Consider the following 22518-nt stretch of genomic DNA (forward strand, 5'->3'; position numbering starts at 1 on the left):
AGTGCAAGTACTCCAGCTACTAGGCAGAGAGGTGATGGCACTACCTCTAACAAATATGCTGTAGGGCTAGGGGGCAGAACACAGATCTTCTACCTACATGTCCTCAGGAGAGGATTCCATGTTGGTAAAGATGATCAGAAACCACCAGGCAGGTAGACTGCACTCCAAACATAAGCAGGAGATGAGCAACACTTTCCCCAGGCTAGTTCTGCAAGCCCCACCATTCCCTTAGCAATCTGACTCTATAAACATTGCAGTCTCTAAGCTCAGGTAACATTATTTAAGTGCTTAATTTTTCAGCTCTGCGTGGGATATGTGCAAGGAGCTGCTTTGAAATTGTACCCAGAATTTTTATGACAGTACGCTGGTATATCAATTTCTGGTAGAATTTTAAAGCAAACCATTCTGAAAACAAATTTATAGAAGAAAAATTAGTCAAGGGAGAGAAATATTCAGTTTCCATTTACATGCATGACTCATTTTAATTATCATCCTGCAGGCAGATCAGTTAATTGCTAGAAACTGATTATTCACTCCTTTTCTTATTAACATGAACTAAAACTAAACCTTGCTTGGTATTTCTAACATTTCTACTTTATTGTGCATTTCCCCCTATATTCATTTTTGTTTTCACAAAATAATGACAAGTCTAGATTGCTCAAGAATTATTTTAACCTACTTAACATCTGAAATCAATTAAATTAGCTAATAAAGTATTTGCTACCTATCTTTTGGCTAACAATCCAAATGTGTCTCTAGAAGTTTACATTGAAATCAATATATTACTTTATATAGCTATATAATTATATATTCCCTTATTGCAGCCTTCCAGTATCTGGGGGCCTACAAGAAAGCTGGAAATGGACTTTCTGGGATGCCAGGTAGAGATAGGACAAGGGGGAATGGATTCAAAGTAGAGGAGGGTAGATTTAGATTGGAAGTTAGGAAGAAGTTCTTCACCATGAGGGTGGTGAGACACTGGAACAGGTTGCCCAGAGAGGTGGCGGAAGCCCCATCCCTGGAAGTTTTTAAGGCCAGGCTGGAGAGGGCTCTGAGCAACCTCATCTAGTGGGAGGTGTCCCTGCCCATGGCTGGAACAGGATGATCTTAAAGGTCCCTTCAAACCCTGAAAAATTTATGAATCTATATTATGAATGCTTTATTTCACAGCGTAACTCAGCAGAAAAGATTTTCTTTACAGGATTACATCAAACTAAGGTTTAATTTTATTTTACTGTACCATGAAGGAATAGTATACCATGGTATACCAGAGCTAATTTGGCAGGAAAAAAAAAAAAAAAAAAAAAAAAAAAAAAAGACAGGAATTTAGATTGCTTTTTTGTTTGGATGGTTTGGTTTGATTTTGGGTGGGTATTTTTGGTGAATCAAACCGAATGCCAGAAGAAAAGACTTAATCAGGTAGAGCATTGGTATCCTGGCAAGTGCCCAACTGAGATAATGTCAAAACCAGCACCTATAATAGTCATATAATGGGATTACAATGACAAAAGCTCAAAAAAAGTGTCTTTCCTTCTGGCCTGAAGAAGTTGTGTATTGCAGCTGGGAAGACACTCTTTTTCAAAGAAATCAAACACACATGTTGGTGTTTCAGCCTGGAAATAAGACATGGCAGGTATAAATAAAACAGTCCCCCAGCTGCCATGGTTTATTACTGAAGAGCAATATATCTAGAGAAATTATTTGGGTTTACAGACATTCTCAATTACATTCAGGTCTTCAAAACTGTATCACTTCATACAAGAGAATTGTCAAAAAAACCCACATTCAAGCTTGTAAGGGGTAAAAACTCTGTGCCACAAGTTGCTGCCAAACTAAGCACTACTGTGGTCCATCTGGGCAGCTAAACATAGCAATACTGCACTGATGTGTAGGTGACTACACTGCAGGAGGCACTATCCCATAACAAGCTCACCAGGTTAGAAAGCACACCCAGAGATGCTCTGGCTATCCATACTAACATGAAAACAGAGCTGCAGCTCAGGCAGTTTCAATCACTGCTAACACTTCTGTTTGTTTACTTGCTCATTTTTGTTTGATTGGGGTTTTTATGTTGTTCTTGTTTGTTTTGTGTCTTGTGGGGTTTCTTTTATTTATTTTTTTGTTTTGTTTTGTTTGCTTGTTTCTCTGTGTCCAGATACCCAGAGTTCTATGCAATACCTCAAAGGACTTCAGTGTTCACAAGTACTCTATGGAACACAGATTAGCCCAGAATCTGATACATTAAAGCCATGGTTTTGTCCAATGGCCTCTATGCAAACACACAGAGGTAGAAATATAGCTGATGTTCTGAGCAGCAAATTAAATAAATTCGTACTGTATGGAACTAGAAGGAAGGACTGCTATGTAACTCAAGCCATATGACTTCCCTGAAATAATGCAGTGCTAAATTACAGTTTATTTTTCAGCGGAAAAAAAAAATAATCTATTCTAGAATTGCCCATAACTTTCTTAATCACACCCTAAACCAAAAAGAAAAAACACACTAGGGCATAGTTCTCAGTCCACTATGAATTTCTGTCTTTTCTCTGGTCATAATCAACATCTTCTTTGATTCATGGACATTAGCAGGGTATTGCAGTAGCAGTTGTACCAGTGCCAAGTACATGATATAACCCCTATTCCTAAGCAAAGCACCTCATTTTTAATACCCAGGAACAACACTAGTCTTTACTGGACATACTGCTACATGCAGCTTGTGCTGAGCTGATCATCTGCTGGGACTCTATTCAGAGTTGCCATATATCACACAGGATATGCCTGTGGGAGTTACTAATCTTTCGCATCAGAATGACTGACTTTAGAACTGCCACTAAGCAGACTTGGCTTACCAACCTATCCACATCACTATATCTTTCTGTTATTTGTCATTCCACTAATTGCTGTATGTCATTGGCAGGGAAAGGAATTGGTTTTTTCACCATTGGTGGTTTTTCAGTTTGCACGGAATACTCTTTTTTTGTTGCGACACAAACAAGAATTAATTGAGGAGAGTCCTAATCCTTCACTGCCCAGGAAGTCAGACAGCCAGATCACAAGGTTACTTTCAGGCCTTGCAATCCCTGGTTTTGTGACTCTTCAGAGGTTGGGAGGGGTTATGTGATTTTTGTTTTACAGAAACAATAAAAAGATCAGTGAAGAGTCAGCAGCTCACCTGCAAAGCCAGCTAAACAATGGCAACTCCATATTTACAATTATATTAGGCTCCTGTCATTTAGATAGGTCAAATCTGATCCTTTGATTTTGCTTTGTTATATTTTGTGAACAAAAATGGGTGCTGAAATGTTAAACACATAACCTAAGCCTAACATCTTTATCTATCACCTGAACTTATAAAACCATTATCAAGTTAATTTTATGAGATACATTTTTCACAAACTCATACCAGTTAGTATTAGTTTTATACACTTCTTCCAGCATCTATTAATTCAATCACAACATAGATAGCATGATATCCTACGCTAAAGACCATCTTTTTCAGCTGATCCCAGCACCTTTTCCCTCAAGAAGGCAGACTGTGGTTTTCAGGTAACACCCACTGCTTGAAGAGCAAAATAATGGTGCCTACCACAACCTGATGCAGAGGGTAAGGTTGAAGCTGATGTACCACTGCCCACCACCATCCATCTGCTCTTCAGCAGCAACTGATGAGGGCTGACAGCTGAGTCCTCTCCAGGAGCTCATAACAAAACCCAGATCCAGCACACAAGTCTGTGTTGCACAACATTAAGTCATCACATGTAATCTAATAAAGTAGAGACAAAACACTTATGTCATATTACAATCCCTGAAACTTCTCCAGAAGTAAAAAATTAAAGTAAAAAATTAAAAAAAAAAAAAAAATGCAGGGAAAAATGTAGATACAATGCCTTCAGCATTATTTAATAAACTCTAATTCCCTTTTTTTCTGTTTTTTTTTTAAACCCCACAAATAGAAACTGTTCCCTGGAAGTCTATCAGACAAGTCAGAGGTAACTGTTACATAGGCTTGCCACGTTTTAAGAACTGCAATTTGTGTTTGCAATGCTATAATGAATATATAAACAAAACAACTAAATAAACAGACAAAATTAGGCTTCTGTAAGTGATTTGAAATTTATTTTCAAACCCAGTTTAACAGAGGAAAATTATTATTCACCAAATACTAAGAAAGCCTGAACTCAGCTACATACATATGATCAATAACAGCCTATTCTGAACAAAATTACACATTTCCCAGGCTGTGTAGAGCAGTTCATTTCACAACCATCTAAATTTAAAAGGCAGGGAAGCTCTGTGAAATCGGTTTAACGCAACAGACAAAAGATGAGTGTTAGCTTTTCCCTCGACCATCATGAGACTAAAAGCCGATATGACATTCGCAACAACTCCCATCTTCAGTATGGAAACTCCCATCTTCCCTGTTCATCTGATACTGTATAATGACCCTCTTGTACAGGACCCCTCTCTAAAGCTGCTGACATGCACTCCTAGCACTTTCTTCTGTCGAAGTCAGAAAAAACTTTGAAAGAAAAGGGTAAAATGATGTGATTTATCCACAAGAAGTATCAATATAAGCATGACAATTTCATTCTCACCAATGACATTCCTAAAGGCAAATTTGTACATCAGGATGAAAAAATAATAAAATTTCAAGAGTTCTCCATTAAACGTGGGAGACTGAAGAGATCTGGATGTGACAAGCTAACAAAAAGCGCCACAAAATGGAACCATATGCATGGAGCACATGAGTGTACATTACACACATGAAGAACACATGTAAAATATATCAGCATACACAGCACATAGCTCAGCATGTGTTTCCTTGATAACAGTAATAGATCTCTTAAACAAATAATTCCTCTAACTATAATTTGCACTGATTTCTTTCTGCGATGCTCACCATAAGCTTTATTAATTGACTAAAAGAATAAAAGAAGTTATCTGAGGAACTAGGATGGGCAGGAGATAAAATATTTTAAGGTACTAAAGTGATAATGCACTCTTTTGAACCAAGTATATTCATTTCAGCTGAAACAAGACAGATAGGTAAGAGTAAAAATACATCTCAAAAATATCTATCACACTATTATAAAAATTAAATGTTGTAAGAAATGCAACACACCCGCCCTTACTTTTATCATATTTTCCAGACAATGCATTTTTAAAAAAATTTAGGTGTTCACATATATAAATAACTATCTATCTTGTGCTGAAACAAACCAATGCATAGCTGGTAGATCTAGCTGAGCTGAGAAAAAACATTACTACACAGACAAATAAGTGAAAGGGAGCCAAAATATCTTCCCTCTAAAGGCAGAAACTCATTTAAGCATATGAAAAAACATACTCATTAGGGAAAATAGTTTATCTTCTGTCTCTGAAAGGATATAATAAATAACAGACACATCCACAGTGTGGGCCACATCCAGGAAAATCTGTGAGGTCTCTTGGACCACACACTCCCTCCAGGAAGTTTGAAGTAGTAATGATGAAGCAACTAACCCACTCAGGGCAATACTCAGATCACTTACATATGACTAGAAAAGTAGAGAGAGACATTCACCAAATGGTTACCATCATCTCAAGCTCTACTACCACTGCCAGACTGAACACCAGCTATCTCAGGGATATCTGAGGATGCAGGAATAGTTACAAGCCTCTGCACAGGCTTACACCCCCAAATAATTCCAACACACCAAAAGAAACAATTTCATTTTAAGATCAAGTTTTCTGTTGAGTGCTTTATTTATTTTTTTAAACTTCAAGATGCAACAGCTTTCAGAACTGCTGATCTTTCTAAGCCACAATCAGCAATCACAGAAGTGGGTAGGGATGAACTTGTGCCAGCCTATAAATTACAAACATCCAAAACCCATGAAAAAGAAATATGAAATTCAGCAGTGGCTTCTTCTCCAGATGGCTGACAGGTAAAGTATATCTGTCAAATGTACCCCATGTTCAAAACAGAATAGGTTGCCTAGGGGCCATAATCTGGTAGGAGGGACCAACAACTGAATCATTTATTTCTCTCTGAGAGCAGACAAACTTCACAGAAAAAAGGATAAAAAACCATCACACTTCTGCAGCATCAAAAGGTTTAGGCTGACTACAGCCATATATATTAATCTTTCCCTTTAAATCTTTCTGTCAAATGAACACAAACACACACACACACACAAATTTAAAAAAATGAGACCTTATTGCTCTCTACAACTACGTAAAAGGAGGAGGTTGTAGGGAGGTGGGTGCTGGTCTCTTCAAGTCAATAATGATACGACTAGGGGAAATAGCCTGAAGTTGCACCAGGGAAGGTTTACACTAGATCTGATAAATTCTTTACTGACAGAGTAGTTAGGTGTTGGAATGGGCTGCCCAGGGAGGTGCTGGAGTCACCATCCCTGGAGATATTTAAAAACTGTGTAGATGAGGCATTTCAGAACATGCTCTAGGGGGTCATATAGATATGGATATGCATATTTTATTCTGGGGGATGTTGGCAGTTGAACCTGGTGATATTAGAGGTCTTTTCCAGCTGTGACAATTCTGTGATTTTGTGAAAAAAACCAACCTAAAATAAAGTATGCATGAAAAAAATCAAGATTCAAAACATAGAACATGCATTGGCCTCTACTCACTAGGGGCAATGCTGAGCAGCAATCTTCATTCCTCTCAGTTCATAAACAAAGACTTTTACTACAGTACTGAACCATAGATGGAGTAACAGCCTGTGCATGTTAAAAACAAAATAAATATTCAATTTGAACTAGTTCACTGCAGAGCTGCAAGGATATATAACTCATCCAGGGTCAGGTAATCTATAATTACCAGAATGGTAGTGTTCAGCAAAGAGGAAGCTGCCAGTTGCAAATAGTAGACAGATATGGTAGGTGGACATATTTATAATTTTTTGAACAGGACACTAGTTTCACTGCAAGATCAGCAGACAGTCTGCTTCTATCATCTGGTAATGAGATAAACACAGATTAAGCAGCACACTGTTCGCTTCTCATAAGTGAAATTGAGACGTCTATGGCAATCCAAAGACAACAGAGTGATGACTGCCCTGATGAAGGAAGCTCATGGGAAGCAGAGAGATGAGTGTTTTGCCAGGAGGAGTCAAGAGTCAGCTCTGCTGGGTCCTTGCTTCCACCCGAGTGTAGTAACTTGGACCTTGTGTCTGGTACTCCTTTGTAAGGACAATACCTTGCTCACTGGACTCCTCCAAACCTCTGTAAATGTGAAGCCAGTGTTACTATTTCATGCAATATTTTACCTATTCTTATCAATTTCAGTTCCTTCAGAAATAAATTGATATGCCTGCTTCCTCTCTGAATAAGGAGACACATAATGATGTTTTGAGCTTCTGATGGCTTGCAGGAAACCATGGGAAACTACCACTAAAAACAAAATACAGGCTTCTAAAAAAGAAATGGGAAAAAAGCTTTGTATTTTTGAGAGCTTGACTAAGGAGGGGCCCATAACAGTCTAAGTCAACCACAAAAATAAGTAGCAGATACTTTTGTTTCCCCCTGGAGCTCTAAGAGATTCACCATGCTACTCATTGGACTGAACTGTCCATTCTTCGTTTACCAGACCAGTGTCTTCCTAAAATAGGCCATTAGGTCAAAGAAGTTTACATATAAAATGGAGTATATTACATGTGTCTGGAAAGGTGGCTACATATCTACTGCTTTCCTCAGATGATTAATGATGCCTCAGTCCAGACAAACACTGGTCTGATGCACTGGATTTTAAGTAACCAGAGCTTATAAATAACCATTCATATTTTCAGATTCAGAAAAAACACAGGTGAGTAATGACAGCATTGATTTTCATCAGTTCAGTTTTGATCAGTTTTGGTCTTTGTTCAGTCTTCCCAGCAGAAGACAGCACACTGGAGACTCATTTGTTTTCCAAAGTACCTGGCTTGCTTAATGTAAATCTGTTCATGCTCAGTGAAACTAAACTAAAAAAAAAAAAAAATGTTACACTCAATAAACCAATATATTCTATTTAGTCACAAGAGCAAGCATAAATGGAAAGTGAAGCAATAAACACCAGTGCCTGCAAATATGGAGTCCCTTGGCAGAGAACTCTACAATGATAGATAAGGATTCAGATTAAAAAGGTCTAATAGAAGATGTGCTAATTGGGTATTATTTTTCATGGCAATGCTAAAACTTCTTGTGCATTTAAACAATGTCTGACAACTTTACAAATCATATAATATAGAATGAAGAATAGTATCTGGCAATTTAAAGATATGTCTGTCAGATATATCTGGCAAAAGATATGTCTTATTATTATTTAGAATCATAAAATCATCAAGGTTGGAAAAGACCTCTAAGATCATTAGGTACAACTGTCCACCCTACAACCCCCAAGCCACTAAACAATCCACTGTAGCTCTTCATCTACACCTCCAGGGATGGTGCTCCCATGCCCCAGCAAAGGCATTGGATTTATCATCATCCGGAGGCATGATTTATTACCATCATCATGTTCAAAACTTTAATCATGATTATTGCAGGAGGCGAGTAGTAAAGTCTTCTCTGGATTATCATTTAAATTAGTTATCTCCCTTCCATGATCTAATCTAAAATAAGTCTTTAATATGGTGGGGTTACATAAAAACTTCAAAGAAGAATCAGAGATGCAAGGTCTGAGGTCAACAATCAGTTGATTGATTGATTACTAAGTACATGATTTTTTCTTTTTTTCCTTTCTTTTGCAGTATAACTCAACAGCAAAAGGCTAGATGGAGAAAAAACAATTAAATATATTTTCTTAGGACTTTTTTCACAGACAGTATCTCAAGTATGAGACACTCAGATGTATTTCCTGATTTTTACACCATTCTTTAATTAAAAAGCAGGCTTTGATACCTAAACAGTAGCTTCATGTTACCTGAGACACTCCTCAGAACAATCAGTTTATGACATAGCTGAACCTTCCTCTGTCCATATAGGACAGTTGTTTCAGTGCAAAGACCTGGATGACTTTCCTGTCTAAACAGAAAATTTCTCTTCCTTTAACAATTTCAAAATACTCAGCTGTGGTGCTGTTTACTATGACTAATTGCATTTGGAACAGCTTTAATAAATCTTCACAGAAGAGAATTGTATTTGCTACATGTAGATGCATCACCAGTTCAAATTTGCAAATACTAGATATTATTATATTTCTACATTAATACAGGAATACTTTTGGGTTTTCCTACAGTTTATTCTTAAGGTAGTCACAAAACAACTCTGCTGCAGTAACATTAATTAACAATCACTCAGAGACCAAAGTAGCTCCAACAACAACAAAACAGCACTTAGCTATTTACAACAAACTTCAATAGTCTCACCTACACAAATCCATATTCTGCCTTTCCTTCCTCATCTGCAAAGCCACATACTTCAATAAAGCCCACTTTGGTAAGTAAACTGTACAGATCTCCAATATAGTCAATCTACTTCAGCAGCAGATGTGGGAACAGGCTGTAAAAGCTCAGGAATAAAGATCTGAATACCTTGCACAATCCTTGCCTCTTTGCACAGCCTCCACTGCAGCCGCACAGGATGACAAGAGAACCAAACCACCAGGAACATGCAATAGTCAAACACCTTGTACAAAAAACCCCACTATGGCAGTAAAATCACCGAACAGCCTTTCCATCTCCAGGCCAAGGTACTTTCCCTCATACCTTGGGCCAGAGAGAGAAGACAGGTAAGATTTTTTTATGTGCTATTAAAAGGACAGAGATGGCAAGAAATGCAAAAGCCCACAGATATAGTCTGGAGTGAAATGTATCTCAGAGCCACTTTGGAAAACTCAGGAAAAGTGTGCTATATATATTAATACATGACAGAAAAGTAAAGAATGCTTGTGCAACACATGGATGTGTCCTCATTAATGCCAGTTTACCACCTGGTACATTACCATTTGTATGATAACCACACAATACATATTTACCTCCAAGCAGGTATGGACACAATTGCATTTCTGTCAAGTTTGCCACAGCACAGGATGCTGCATTTCACGCTGACTTTACACAACTGAAGGAGAATGAACAATACCTGGTCTGGCATTGTCAGAGTCATACAGAGATGAACAACATCTGACAGAGCAGAAAATGGACTAGTACAAGCTTAACATTAAATTTAGGCTGACAAGGTATATTTATGCAAGACATTTGCATCTTGTGGTTATGCATTTTTGACCTGCTGGTGAGTGCCCTTAAGGACTGAATTAGCACACTAAATCAATACAATATATCAGTATCTGTAGAATAGTAAATAAGAACAGCATCCTCTATGATTCTCTGTCCCAATCAGAGATCTAGTTTTCAGTCTTTAACTCTGCAGGGAAATTCACATATTTTGTGTTCATGTCTTCTCCCCATAGAAGGGCCAAGGGCAAAGAAACTAAAATCTTCCATACTAAATACAGTTTCACACATATGTAAGAGAAAACAAATCAGAAAAGCCATGTCAGGATTACAGACATAGCTGCTTAGATTCCCTAAATGAGACAGTATGTATTATCTCATCTGGCAGTTGAGCATGACTGAAATGAAACATAATTTGTAGTTGACGCCAACTGGCAGGAGACAGACAAATGTTCATGGTAACTTTTATGTTTTGTTTAAAATGTGCTTCTGTCTTAAATTATAAGGAGAATGAATAGGAGGCTTTCGGTCTACAAAGTAAAAGATCTGCAGATGCTACCCTCAGCTACTAACTCAGAAAAATATGTCTTGAATTTTTACAATTTAAAAAGACAAATCTAAAATTATGCCAGGTCAATCTCCTACCCAGAACCCCCGTTTCCAAGAGCAGCCAAAAGCAGATGTCTGGGGAAGAGGATAAGAATAGTGTGAGCGCTTAGTCATACTTTCCCCAAATACTCTCCAGTCTCCAATAATTTGCAGCTCAGGGACTTTGAAAGCCAGAGGTCATGCTTATGTATTTAAAAATTCCCTACAGACGTCTTCTTCCATTCATTTTGTCCAGTTTCCCTGTGAATCAGTATAAATTTTCAGTATTCACCACATCCTGTGGAGTTAATGACATATGCATTAAACAAGTAGTGTTTTTGCTGTTCCAAACCCAACACCTGTTAGTACAATTTCCATGCCCATTAGTTCTTGCATTAGGAGAGATAACAAACAACTGATCTTTATCAGCCTCACCATGCCATTCACGTTTTAATAAAACATCATTGTATCCCCAGTTGTCTCTCCTCCCCACCATTCTAACTGGTTTTTGTATGGACAGTGTTACGTAACTGGTTGTCTTCGTGGCACTCTCTTCTGGGTCTTTTCCTGCTCTCTTGGATCCTTTTTGAGATGACAGTTGAGAAATGCACACAAGAGTCAAGATACGGATACACTATCAACACAGATGTATGTGGATTTCTGCTCTATTCCTTTAAAACAGAATTATAAAAACTCAGCTTTCTAACATAAGTTTGACTTTTTTGGCTGTGACACACTTGTGGAACCATCTATTACAAATCTATGGTCTCTGTTATATCCAAGGGTTAAGAGTCAGCTGAGAGCACATCACTCTGTAGGCAAAGGTAGGTCTGCTCTTACCTGTTCCCTGATATTTCATCAGTTTTTCCTCAACACTGAGTGGAGTATACTGTTTTATTATTTTGTTCCTTGGTCTTAAATAGTTCTGCAGGTGTTTACCACCCTGAATAACACAGCAGCACATGCAAACTCTATAGCCATCTCTTCTTAATCATGTATGAACAAGTTAACAGCAGAAGCATTGAAACAGATCCATGTGCATTTCCACTGGTAATTTTTCTCCAGCGTGACAACAAACCATATGCCTACCTTCGGTTTTTTGCTTTTTCATCCATGCAAGAACCTTTTCCACCCAGCTTGCATTCTTTAAGACCTTTTCTGAAATCTATGAAGACTAAAAATAAAGCTTGATCTCCACCATATGCCTCTAGGTTTATGAAGTTTTATTTTCACTTCAAAAAGTGAAAGTGTTATCTCATTCCCAACTATAACAGTGTCCACTATGCCTATTCCCTTGTACATGTGTATTACAGACTGCTGGCATGCTGCTCTGTAGTTCCTAAATGTCCACTTAAACTCCACTAAAATTGCCATGAATTTAACATTTTCATCCATTAGCAGCACAATTAGGAGTTATTTAATTTCTGAGTCAATGTGAATATGGCAATTGTTTTTGTTAATTTTTGTCAATTCTTCGCCAGCTACTGTGGACATTTCCATTTGAGACTGCGTCTCTAATGAGTCTCCCACAAAAAGGAACTCCTGTGCAGAAACCTCCATCAATTTCTTCAACTGTGAAAAGAAAAATGTGCACTTGGCTTTCCTACTATGGCCTTAACTTACCAGAATCATCCTCTTATCACCCAGTATTATGCTGGTCCTACAGGCTCTATGTGGCAGACTTCTTGCTCCTTGACTTACTCCTCAAATTCTTTAACATCAGCATGAATTGCTTTCCACAGGACTACAAGGAGTATGGGGAATTTTTTTTCCCACAGATTCCTCAATATGCATGGCTAATTTAAAAAATTTTCTCTCTGCTTTACACATTCTCCCCTGAAAAGAACCAGTGAAAGCAGAAAAAAAGAAACTTAGTAAAAAATTTATTCCATTTCAAGGTAAAATTTTTGAGGAATATTTGTTTCAGTATTTACAGGATCTGTACGATATGTTAAAGTAAGCAATTCCATTGCCAGACAATGTTAATCTAGAAAAGGTAGCATGCTTACTGGAGGAAAAGATGGTAATTCAAAACTACGAACTGGAGAAATTATTGGAAAAAATAGTGTCATCTTCAGTTAGAGCATGTATGAGATTATACAGTTAAGCAAAAATAACCAGCTATAAAACCACCAGTGAAAACAACGTCTTAGGACATGTGTCCTTGCATGAGTATCTGGTGGATCACAGCCTACAAAAAAGTCACAGTGCTGCAAAAAAGACATATATTGTGTCAGCAAGTATGAAGAGAATCCCATTCCATTTTATCCAGAATCATTAGACTCAGGCGGAATACAGTCATAACTTGGAAGAACAAAATAGATAAACAGATGTACAATAATGGAAGATGAAGAGGAGTGGGAGAGGGAGAAAAAAGGTGTACACAAAGCAGCACCTGGGAGTTTCCAATATAGAGCTTAAAGAAAGAGTTAAGGAGAAACATAATAAAACATATTGTAAGAGGAAAAATAATTTGCTGAGGTAGATGAATGGACTAGCTTACTTCATAAGGCTCCCTGGGACTTGAGGAAGAATTTCTTCTTTTCAACCATTTAAAAATAAATAAATAAACAGATAGATAGATAGATAGATAGATAGATAGATAGAATATATGTTTATATATATAAAAATAAATAAAATGTATGTATGTATGCATGTATATATGTATACAGGGGGCCGGGTGTGTTACAGGGCTGCCCTGGAAAAACTGAGGTTAAAACAACACATTCACACATAAATTACTCATCCAGATCCTTTTTCTCCCTACCCCAAGAAGTCCGTGGAAAGAGAGGAAGACCAGCAGCCAAATGCTGGAGAAATCGTGCTGAAAGCATGGACCTCTCTAACCTCCCCCAGACATTCTTTAAACGTGGCTTGGAAACAGATGCATACTCTTCAGAGTACACTGGATATGTGCATATGCAATGCTCCTGATGCAAAGCAATCAATGTGTGAAAGCAACACATTGCACATCTACAACGCAAAGTGTGCAATGGAAAAAACTAAGCAACCTCTGCTGGCACGGGCTGGTCAAGCACCAAAGACACACAGTGTTCCTAAGGCACTCTCTTAGACTGGACTTTTGCTCACATTAACGTGTCCCTTTCTTTCACTGAGCAAGCTCAACCAAGGCTGGGTACTTCTGTACTACAAATATGAGTGTGATGAAAGGCAAACTCTGATTCAAGCTGTTGTGGTTGTCATGGAATGTAGTCGGGGTCACTCAGATATAAAGAATGGCTGAAGGTAATTACACTGATTTTATGCAGTCATGATCATGACTAATGACTGAATACACGTGTATGCACAACATGAACCTCATGCACATTTCTTCAAACTGGATACCTCTGCTAAATTATATAGCATCAGAGCAATCAGCTGGGCAGTCTGTGGAAAATCTTGCATGCCAGCTGTCATGTACTATGTCTGTCAGTAGCTTAAAGAAAACCTAAAACAGAGAAAAAAATTAGATTTTTGTTAACTCTTGAAAGGTAAGCCATACCATAGCAACACTCAGGAGAAAAATGAATGCAGAAGAAGAGAGGAGACATAACATTGTATGACACTTCATATTGAGCATAAACGTGCAATTTCATTATCATGCCAAACTTGGCCCACCCCTCAGTGTTGAACGGATAAGTTCAAACCGTTTTCTAAAAGCACATAAACAAATCCACAAACATGACTGAATTTTTAAAAAATATTTTAAATACTTAGATGAGAACTTATATTTGAAATGTTCTTGTAGACTTGCCTGTGCAGAATGATGCTTAGGTTTTATCAGGTATCTGTTCTGAAATGGTTAAAATTTTTTAAATTGTCATGATGACCACATACACATACCGCCTTATTTTCTGAAATATGTGAATTCCATACAATGCTGAGAGAACTCTAATATTTGCATGATACCCTCCATTGCTAATATGACAAGCACATTTCAATACATACTATTCACCAGTACTAAACAGTCGAGCAGAAAGATATTATTGATCTTTGCACACTAAGAACTCTATTGAAAAATTCTGTACAGATTTTCCTTTAGAAAACTCCAGACATCTGAAAAATTGTACTCTTACATGTAACACATTCTCTTTTACAGGTAGGAACTTTACTTCAGGAACAGCAACTATATCTACAGTGCTGCATACGCATCATTTATTAAATATTACAGGAAAAAAAAACATTTTTTATTAAAGCTTTCTCTCCTTCCCTCCACAAAATTACTGTTTGCACAGGACAAAGCACAATACTCACACACTAAGAGACAAAACAAGAGTATGTAACCAGTAAAATAAAGTTTTTCTCAAGTGCATTTGCCAGCATATAAAACTGCAGCACCACCAGCCATCTTCATGATGAGGTCAGGTTTTGATGAAAGTTCAACAAAATCTCTGAAAAACCTGTTTACAATGATCCCAGCCATAAGACTTGCAAGCTGAAATTCACTGACCCATGTAAACCAATCTGGCATCCAGTAATCTTCTGGTGAATACTACTGCAAAATCTATAAACACAGATGGCACCAACAGGCAATCTCAATGGTAGATCAAATACAGAGACTGAATTTAGCCTCCCACATCACAGGTGATTCCTTCCAAAAAGGCTTAAGGGCTGATGCCTAAAAGCTGAAGCAAGAAAGTTCAGCCACAGCTACCCAAAGTCTCAGCCACCCTGAGAAGCTACACTGCATAAAGGAAGCTAATTTATAAACTGCATGGCTTTTAATAAACCAGTGCAACAGTGAGTTCAGACCAGGCCCATGTTATAAATGCTATGATTAAGACATCGGCTATTTCTACTAGAAGTAAACTTACAGGAATTTTTTCGAAAGCACCATACAATCTATTTGTGATCAAAAAAAATCCTGCAAGATTAAAAGGCCAGCAACCTGCAGTCAAACTTTAAATAAATAACAACTGTACTATTAAAGACCATTGTACATTTTTATCTACAAAGCTTACTGTTGTTCATCTGAAACAGAGGAACAGCATTAATACTACTATTGGTGAATTATCATGAACAATACATGAAAATACACACAGCAGTCACATAGTCAGGTATTAGGAAACAAGTGAACTCTTATTAGGAAATTAGTGAACTCTAAAGATATTTTCATTGGGAAGATGTTCCGTATCATGTATAAAACATGAATCTAACAATATTTTCACAGTCTTTAAAATAATAAGACAATAATTCAAAGCGGAGCATTGGCAACAATGACAAAGGAGACTATGCAGCTGCTTCAGCAATCCTTTCTGAGCACTAGAAGACATATAAAGGTGAAAATTAAAATAGCCAAAAATAAGGTTTCCCTCGGTTCACTTATCATAGTCCTCTCACTGGCCTCAACAAAATATGATGCCTTCTACAAGACATTTTTTCCCTCTTTTTATAATACTTAATTTTCATGGTCTAGCATTTAGTTTCCAGGCTTTCACTCTGGGCCTCAAAGAAACCCTCAAAGGAAACCCCAACCAACAACATTTAAACCAAGTATCACTGCAGAACTCTGTTCAAGCAGCTATGTCTTAAACATTCCAGATTCTTCTTTGAAGAAGTCTGTGTAAATTTACTTACACAGATCAGGAAAACTGGAGAAATTAACACTCAGCAACAGATCTGGATTTTTTTTTTTTACAATATTAAGAGTTATTACATACAATGAATCAGAAACGGGCTCCTATTGATTGTTTGAACAGCACAACAGTCTCTGTCTTCTGCCATGATTTATTTGGTCATGGAAAAGGTAATTTCCCAACTGCTGTATATATTCCCTGAGCTCAGAACTTCAGATGTATTCTTGATCCACTCACACAGATTGTACAAATTCACAGTCATTTGCTTGCTATTGTAACAAATTTATAAGAATATTTTCAATGTTTTTTGTCTTCTTTAGAATCAATCTTCCACAAAATTATCTTCTAGGAAAATATTTCTAGGAAAATCGATTATCCTCTGATTAACTAGTGTCGAAATTCTTATCTGTGGTTTATGTGTGAGCTCCTAAGGTCTAAACACAGGGAGAATCAAAAGCAATTTAAAACATTTAAAGATCTCCAATCTGCAGAAAGATATTTTCAAGAATGCATTAAGTACATTCAGTAATGCAACATGACAATGACTGAAACTATTTGCTTTACTTAGAAGACTGTTTAAAAATAAAATAATGGAACTGTTGTTTACACAGCTTTTAGAGCATGACCCCACCTCTCAGCAATGCTAAAAGACAAGTGATAACAACACTAGTTTCTTTTTATCTGAGCTTTACAAAGGTCCTACATTCAGCTTCATTCTGGTTTATCTGTGTGTCAGACAATGATTCTGGAAGAAAATACCCAGTTAGTTCCACATTTCCAGGAAACATTTTAGGCACCAACACCCAGGAGAATCCTGTCAATTTTTTTGAAAGTTGGAAAACCAGAAGTGAGAAATAATGCAAGCAAAAATCTTTGGCATCACTTTAACAGACTTGTCAGCTTTAATCACATCAGCAATTGTCTCTGCATCAAATAAAGGGCTCTGAGAGCCAGTAACACCTTCCAGATGCTGACCACCTCTGCCCTTGTTCCCAAGTTAGTTCAAAATGTTGACACCCCAAATGATTTATCCGCTAGGCAGAAATCAGAAAAATGGGAACTGTTGTGAGGGAAGGCAGGGAATGAAAACACAAACTGGCAAATAGAAGACAAAGAAAGACCCTGTACATGGGGGAAGAAGAAACAGGGACACAAAATGGCTCCTCTCATTGCCTAAAGCCACCAGCAGTTCAGAAACCAATCATGGGTCTCCTCCCTGCAGGATGGATGGTGTAAAGGCTGAGCTCAACAAGAACATCCATGTGTGCTTGTGCCTGTGCACACACACACACACACACACACACACACACGTGCATAGGAAGCAAGGTAAGTCAGGGCCAACAGAGCAGCCCCTCAACCCCCTCCAAGCTTCAAAAAACATCTCTGGGACTGCTGCATGGTGATGGGGAAACCCCATGCTTCGGTGGCTGCTATTTCTACATGAAGAGACTTTTTTCTTTTCCTCTTGTAATGACTTGATTTTAAGATGCTGAGGGTAAAATTCCCATAAACTGGTTGTTGTCTGAACCTTCCATCAGCTAGGAGCTGCCGTCCCACATTCGACTATCCCCACATCACAGCCACAGCTTGTCTTTTTTACAGGGGAGCCTTCCAGTGGTAATCAACATGAAACAAAGATGAAGCTTCTTAAAATACAAATTTTTATGACTAACAATTGTGTTCTTCACATCACTCAAAAAAAGTAATTTCTCCTGCTTTCCATAATTATTATTTAAATAATAATGTCTACACTACGTAAAATAAAATATTGGATTTCTTGCCTGGTCCCAGCCATATGGCCACCTGCAGCCCAACCAGGTTCTGCTGATGCAATACAATATAGCACTTAATAAGTCATTGTCCTGCTATATCACAGAACACCACTAGCAATTTTCACAGCTGCAAGCTAGAACATGAAGAAGGATCACAGCAATTACTAGCTTCCTTTCAGTCTTTGCCAGCAGTATTCCTGATCCAAACTTAAGAGTGCAGCACAATCAGAACTGACTTAGAAGATGCAGAGGAATATGTTTTGATTAGGTAAAAAAAAATTACTATAACATTCTTATATGGAAATGCTGTGTCCAGTCCCCGTGATTTATACTTTTAAAAGCAAATGACACACTACTGTGACTTGTCTGACAGTAGGGTACACCATTAACCAATCATTTCCCAGATTACATAATAAAACAGATGATTAACTTAAAAAAAAAAAAAATTTAAAAATATATATTTGTAAAGTTGGCATGTCTGACATACGGATTAAATCCACTGCTGCAATGTGATTAAAGCTGTAGTGGCTGCAACTAGGATATGCAATGAAAATCAAGGAATGGTCCCATGAAACTGTGTTTGAGATAAAATTCTCTTATTAAGAACTGCCCTAACATAGCAGACTGCCAGCCTGTCTATACCCTGCACCCAGCAACATGTGGACATAGTGGACACACAGAAAATACTCAAGTGCTTAAGACTGGTTGGGATTACATTTTTGCAGTATGATTTATTGAAAAGAATAAACTGGAACACTGATCATAGCGTCACTAACACTTTGTAACGGGCCACTCTTTGCCAGGAGTATCGACTTAGGCCTTGGTGACTTACAGCTCTAACAAGGAGCTGTGACCAAAGAAACCCCCAGAAAACAAGGGGTCTCACTGCAGATGTGATTTTGTGCGCTCAGAACCCACTGCAGGGATGAGGACTGAGCAGAAATTTTTATTAGGATAACTGTGACGGTCCCTAGGAACGTTTCCCTACAAGATGTTAAATAACACATGTAGTTTTTTCTTCTAGTTGTGGTCAGCTGGACCTTTTAAATTTTTTTCCAGTTATTTCTAATAACAGCCCCATCATCAGGATGCTCACACTCGTCTGCTCACTTGACTCGGTGTAAACTTAGACTTACTGTGATGGCGCAGAGCAGCTACTCTGTCACCGCGTACTGGCATAGCACACACTTAACTGGACGCAGCACTGCCGGACCATTTTTCTACATGCTGCTGTCCCAAAACACTCGTAATTTCTGGGCACCCGATCTCAGCAGTGTCTTAGCACCACTCCTTCCGAGCAACACCTAAACTACCAACAAACCTTCACGGGTAATTCGTGCCTCTTCCTGAAGGCCACTAAGAAACAGGATACTCTCCCCACTCCCCCTCACAAAATCTGAGCTCAGGAAGGCGAGGGAAAGGAAGAACACACCGCTGGTGGGAAGGCGCGAAGGTGTGCTTTGAACCCTCCTCCCCCCCACAAGCGGCTCGCTGAGCAGAGAGCGGCTCCCGCCCGCCCTCCCCGGGCAAGGCCGCAGGTGCTGAGGCCGGTGGGTGCAGGCCCGGCTGGAGCCAGCCCAGCTCCCGCTGCCTCCCTTCCCCATTCTCCCTGTCCAGCACGAAACTGCCACGGGACCCTCCGGCGGGCGTCTCCCGGCCGCTCCGCCCGCCCCGGGCCTCCCCGTTCCCGCCCCGCTCCTTACGGCGTTTCCCGCAGAAACGGAACAGGAGGGAGTGCGGTAGCCCCCGCCGCCCTCCCCGCCAAGACTGACACCCCGGCGGCAACGGCTCCCGCTCCATGCTACGTGTGCTCGACCGCTACGTGTGCGCGGGGCACCCCCGCTGAGTGCCGCCGTGCCCCCGCCCAGTGCCGGGCGGCGGGAGCAGCGTCCCGCCGGGGCTGGCTGCTCGGCGGCACCTCCGCATTGGAGGGACGGAGGGAGAGAAGGCAGCCCGGCGGCCCCAGGCGACACCGTCGCCCTCCGGGTCGCGCCCTGGTTCCCCGCCGCCCCGCGAGGAAGGTGCGAGCGGGTCCCCTCCCTCCCCACCGCTCTACCGGAGGGCACAGGGCAGCTCTCGTCGGAGCCACAGCCCGGTAGCAGCCGTTACCTCCGAGCCGTGCCCTGTGCCCCGTCCCCCAGCGGCGGTTTCCCGGCCCGTCCTGCAGCTACCACCCCGGCTCCAGACGAGCTGCAGCCCAGCCGCCACACGGGCAATGAATGGAAAGGCGCCCAGCAGTCCCCGTCCTCCCTCCCTCCCTCCCTCTCTCCTCCCCCTCACAACTTCAGCGGCGCCGCCTCACCTCCGCCGGGCAGTGGCGGCTCCTCCGCTCTGGGTCTCCGCTCCCGCCGCCTCCGGCCCGCGCCCCGACGGGCTCACCCTCCCCCGCTCCCGACGCGACCATGCACCAAGGGAGGAGGAATGGGGACTTCGGCGAGTACCGACCCGGCCACCCCCAGCCGGAGGAAGGGAGGGAGCCGCGGCGAGGGGCGGGGTGGGACGGGACGCTGCCGCCCTGCCCGGCCCAGGACCGGCCCCCTCGCACTGACGTCCCCCGCTCTCACACCGCCGGCCGCGGCGGGGTGCCTCTGCCAGAGGTGGGGTGTGAGCCCGCAGCGGAGCCGGGCGGGAGGGGAGCGAGGGGGGGGTGGGTTTCGTCTGGTTCGCTCGGCGCCCCGCCGGCAGCCGTCGCTGCTGGGCGAGCACCCGGTACCTCGGCCACTGGCGGCCTTGTGTGCCCCTCGTTCGGTGTCACAGCTGTCCCTGCGGGCTCTCCAAGGGGGAGAGACTGTGGAAACAGTCCAAATAAACACGGCCCCGCTATCTTGGCTGTTTCAATAGGCAACAGTCTTTCATCTGCCTCCTCCAAGCGACCCGACTAAGAACCGGTTCTGCCCTGCCCGACTGGCAGTGTCGGGCCTGGTATTAACTATTGCATTTCTCGTCACAATTAACCTGCCCTCGTGGACATCGTCGTGGCTACCACATTGAATGGAAACGGGTAAACACCAACCTCCCCCATTTCCAAACATTCCTCTTAGTCTAGACCTTCTGAAAAAAAGTACAGTTAATACATACAGAACTTGTATTGCCAGAAAACGTCTCAAAATGGTCTGCAAAGCTACTGTTTTCAAAGTTTTTGCCCCTAAAACAAATAATTTCCCACTACGCTCCTTTTACACACTTTTAACACAGTCCTTTTAACACACTTCCAAAGCAGCTCTCTGATGATGCAGGCTTTTCAGAATTCTGTAAATTTTGAAGAGCCTTAAGATGTATAATGGCAAGAATATATGTGTCTACTAGCAGCAATAATAAAATAAAGCATCTGCATATAAATTCATAGTTTAGGCTCAGACCTGTCTCCGCATGCCTCTGCTATTCCCCACTGTTGTGCCCTTGTGTTATGCCCTGTTGTGCCCACTGGTCATTGCAAGTGGATGACAGGTGTCTAACTTCATGCAGCTCTTCTCAACATCAGTTTCACTTGCTAGTGTGAAACTCGCTGTTGCAATACATAAAAGCAGCCACTAAATGAGAAAGTAACACATCACTCCGAGTATCTCGAGGGCATAGATGCAAAATTCAATTTGCAGCAGCTAAAGCTGACCTCCTGTGAAAGAGTAAGGAGTTCTCCTTTTACAGCTATTCGAGCATTACCTTTCACAAACATTTGACACTATGGTTTTTAGATGAATTGCTCTTTTACTCTGACAATGCAGAGAGAGAGATGCGGGCTGGCCCTGCTGACTGCTTGGGCATCTGAAGTCTTCAACTATGCAGGGGCATGCTCCATCTGGACGGCTCCAGTTGCTCTATCTCTGCTTTTTAAATTAGTCTGCTGATCAGAAAAACAGAAGTCAGCTAATGTTTCCCTACACATGTAGATTTAGGAGGAAGAAGCAAGCACAAAAACTCTGAGAATTATGTCCCTGTGGCAAAAACATTAATAACATACACAAATATCTGCACTTACTGAAAATGGATTATGCACTTCCATGTCTGATTATTTCCCGAAGTCGTATTCCGATGTTTCTTTTCTCCTTTCTTTCTGGAAAAGTCATGAAATGAAATATTAATAAAAAGTTTCACTAGAGATACTTTTGTTCTCAATAAAAACTGAAAATTCATTTTCTACGAAATAAGGGTGTCTTTGTAAAGCTGAACTCTCTGTGACCCCACAGAGCAGCTACTTTCATATACAATAGGAGACAACAAATAGACCTGTCCAAAAATAAACATCTCTTTAAAGGATATTTTAACCCTAGGGACTTCACACAAATAAAACAGTCAGAATGATGATACAAAATAAATGTAATAGACCCTTTAGTTTTCTAAAAGCTATACTTTTTCCATTTCAGTTTTTCACTGCACTTTGAGCTAAGCTCCATAACAGGTGGTTCTACTGCTTGTAGGTCAGTGTTTT

The 22518-nt window shown here is 40.3% G+C and overlaps 1 protein-coding gene across 3 annotated transcripts in view; it reads right to left on the reverse strand.

Moving 5' to 3' along the window:
- LHFPL2 (LHFPL tetraspan subfamily member 2) overlaps window positions 1-20537 on the reverse strand; it is a 115648-nt gene extending 95111 nt beyond the window's left edge. For 2 of the 3 annotated variants that reach the window (XM_071730170.1, XM_071730167.1), the window contains exon 1: window positions 20395-20537. The gene's annotated coding sequence lies outside the window, so the exon portion shown is untranslated. Of the gene's footprint in view, window positions 1-20201; window positions 20309-20394 lie in introns of those variants that run through there. The other variant, XM_071730171.1, reaches the window with a different exon arrangement.
- Window positions 20538-22518: the final 1981 nt, after the last annotated feature.

Source organism: Heliangelus exortis, chromosome Z (genome assembly GCF_036169615.1).
Source record: "Heliangelus exortis chromosome Z, bHelExo1.hap1, whole genome shotgun sequence".
Taxonomy (NCBI): domain Eukaryota; kingdom Metazoa; phylum Chordata; class Aves; order Apodiformes; family Trochilidae; genus Heliangelus; species Heliangelus exortis.